The sequence below is a fragment of the Agelaius phoeniceus genome, chromosome 4, assembly GCF_051311805.1.
Source record: "Agelaius phoeniceus isolate bAgePho1 chromosome 4, bAgePho1.hap1, whole genome shotgun sequence".
Lineage (NCBI taxonomy): Eukaryota > Metazoa > Chordata > Aves > Passeriformes > Icteridae > Agelaius > Agelaius phoeniceus.
In genome coordinates this window covers 15962235-15965928 of record NC_135268.1, presented here as the reverse complement: position 1 = coordinate 15965928, position 3694 = coordinate 15962235, and positions in this window count along the sequence as shown.

Genomic DNA, 3694 nt, shown 5'->3' with positions numbered 1-3694 from the left:
TTTTGTAATGCCACGAGTGGGACAGAGTAAAATGTAGAAGAGAAATCGGTCCTATATTTCCAAGTATCAGATGTGCTTGAAATGTGAGCATATCTTTCAGGAAGTTTTAGTTAATATTCCTGGGATGACACTCCCACGTCTCTTCTGTGCTCATCCACATTTATCAATGGTGTACGCGCCTGTGGTGCAAAGCACCTAGAGACGAGGATCCATGAGTCTCAGACCCCTTGGTCTTCTGTAGCCATCCCTGGTGGTATCCCAGGAAGATTTCTGGAATTTTCTGTCATTAGCATGTAGTGAAATACTGTTTGGGAGGTATGCAAAGATTTCTCTTTGTGGCAAGCACGCTGGTGATGAGGCACGGCACAGCCACTGCAGTGCACCCATCCCATGCATGAATCATTGCCTATTTTTCCTGTTAATGACTCAGCAACTCAAGCAGTGGGAGTGACCACTTGTTGTGGTCCTGATCTGCCTAGTGGCATCAGTCAAAAGCCACTCTTGTGCAAGGCACTTGGCCAAAGTGGGCTTGCTGATGACAGGAGGTCAGAGGTGCAGCTGGATGGCCCAGGGAATGCCTCATGGGCATGGCCACATCTGCAGCGCTGCCATTGGAACGTGATGGGGCTCCCAAGGAGGAGGACTGCAAGCCTGCTGGTTACATTCAAACCTGGTGGTTACATTCAAACCTGGTGGTTGCATTCTGATGCAAGAGCCCCTGCAGGTGGTTGATTATGGCTGCTGTGTTCATGCGACACCTTTTTTTGGCTATTTTCCTGTACAAGGCACGGAAGTATGTAGGGTGTGCCAGCCATTCCTTTTGGTACAGCACATGACACTGAGGTGCCATGGGAAACTGGGATGTGCTTTTCTCACCAGAGCTGTTCATCCTTCAGCTTTCCAGCTTCTTGCTTAAGCATGGATATCCTCACACTGACTCGTCAGTAGCTGTTAAAAAACACGGATTTTCCATGAGCTTTCTTACTGCAACTCGGTCCCTGCTGCAAATCAAACAGCTTGGATCAATCAAAAAGTTGTCAGGAAATTTACAGCTTTGGTGACTGTGCCCCTGTTAAATTAATGTTAAGCAAGTTAAAACATAATTTAACATGCTCACATCCACAGCAATCTTTGATGGTCTACCTGTCATCAGGCATGGTGGTTGGTGTACCCATATAAAGAGGATATTAGGTTATAAAGATTTTTTTTCCTATAGGGTTCTAAAATTCATATTAACTAACTGCTACCCTTGGAAAGATTTTTGAAGTAAGGAGTAGCTACATAAGAGAAATAAGAGAGATGCTCAGTAAGATGTGTTTAGAAGGTTCATGTCAGAAAAAGGATTTTAGAAATGGAAAATCTTTCATTAGATCCATTAATGTTATAATTCCACCAAGCTTTGCACTGAAGCAATTAAAGACATTTCTCTAGAAATCAAGACCAAAGAAAACAGTCGGTGAACATGGTGTATGTAAGTATTTTGTGTTCTGATGAGAGAATGCCTAATGTTATTTTTTAGTCAGTAGAGGTCATAGTTCACATCTCAGTGTTCCTGTGCTTGGAAATCCACCACAGGACTTGAGCAGTCTGGATTCCACAAAACATTTTCATTCTTTGCTTTGCTTGAGACATCCTACCTGGCCTCAGGGAAGGCATTTAGCTGCTCTATACCCCTGTTTCTCTTCTGTAAAACAGAGGTAACATTTCCACTCTTCTCAGGGGCATTATTAAAAAAAAAACAAACAAAACCAAACATACCATAAAGCCAGAGACATGCAGATATCCCAATGGTAGGACCTCAGATAAAGTACACTGTTTGCTTAAATCTTCTGAAAATCTGTATAAAATTTGCAAGGATGTAAAAATGTATGCCCATAAATTCAAATGTGGTCAGTTTTAGGAATATGAAACAGTCACACTGGTATTATCAGTGGGATTATGATGATTCAGAGTGCTATGCTGAGACCAACACTACCTGACCAGGATGAGGAGAAATTAAGTCCCAGTCTCTGTGTGAAGATTAAAAAGTCAATCCAGACAAACCATAAGAGAGCAAGAATAAGCAAGTCAAAGAATAAAGTGTTATTGCACGCATGTCTTGTAGTGTTTCCCTCCTTCCTTCCCTTCCAGACTGCTCCCTGCCTCATTTCCCACCTCCCTCCCTGCAGAGGGGCTTGGCCCTTCCTCTCCCTCACTGCTGTCCCTGGGGTGCCGGAGTGCTCTGGAGAGCGCCTGCCTTCTGCCCTGCCGCGGCTCTTTGGAGGAGGAGAACCTGCACTGCAAGTTTCAGCTCAAAACAAATATTCATGGCTGAGTTATGAACCCCCAGAGGGATAGATGGTGAAGTGGATTAAAGCACTAACTCTTTGCCTTTGGCTCAAAGCCACATTAGGACAAAAGTTAGAGAGAGTTTCAGAGTTAACTTTCATTTACTGGAATGGCTTGGGTTTGGACGTGGCAAAAAGGACCAGGAATGAAAGGACACTGGGTGAGAGACACGTTGGTGAGGTTTCAGGAGGAGCCTACACAGTGCTCCAGCCAGTCTGACCTAGTTACTGATGACAAGTTTTGACATTTCAGGAAATGTTTCAACTACGGAAGCAAAAACCAACACCCATGGACAGCCCTGTGGAACAAGGGCCTGTGGGAAGAGGAGACACCCAGCATGGTGCTGCTGGGAGGCTGCCCTGCTTGGGAAGGACCTCCCAGGGAAATGCTTCCAGCCATCCTGCACTGTCCCATCTGTGGTGGTGGTGTGAGGGTGTCTGGGCACATCCTATGCCTCTGCAGTGGCTGTGAGTGGCTGTTTGCTGCGCTGTGTCCTCATGCTCTGGGTTCCTCTGGGAGCTGCTTTGCAGTCATGCTCTGGAGCTGAGCTATGTCTCTTGCACCTCATGGACACCATGGGAAATGTCTAGAAAAGTCTGTGTTCTGGAAATAAGTTTTTAGGTTTTTTTCCCTTCATCCTCTCAGATGAATCAAACCTTCACTGTGAGTTTAGAGCTGCATAGAAAGCTTCTGCTCTCCTCACATCTCCCTTAGGGAATGAGTAGCAATGCTCAAACGCTTTTGTATAAATCATCCAGGCATACTAAGGCTGAATAACAGAAGGCTGTTATTGTTAAACTAAGAGTTGGATCCTTAAGAAGTGTGTATGTACACGTCAGTGTTTGCTCTTCCTCTCCCACATCAACAGTTGTCTGAGAGTCTAATTCAATTTGCTGTTTGTAAGGTGGGAAACAGAAGAATAAAAACATTAGGGAAGGTTTGTATGAATAATAGTCTTTCCCTCAGGATAAAGAAAACTCTTTTCGGTGTATGGTAGCCACCACATTTGAGAACATTTATAACCATTCATTCATGTAAGGAACCCAAAGCTCCTGTGGAGGCTCTCCAGCCCTTGGCTTGAGGTGTGGGAGGGGTTGGGAAGGAATGTGTCTGGGCAGGGAGGAGGAGTGGCTGAAAAGGAGATGAGGCAGTGAGCTGGAGAGAGACCCAGGGAGGGAGGCTCTCTCTGAATACCAGATTAGCTAGAGAGATTTCTAATTTTTCTAATGTTCTAAGCCACAGGAGAGGATGCACAGGTGTCCATGCTGGATGGCAGAGGTGCTGCAGTTGTCCTGCATGGGACTGATGTTTACTGTCCTCTGGCAGTCTTCCTGCAGCACCCCTGGTCCTGCAGACTCAGTGGCAG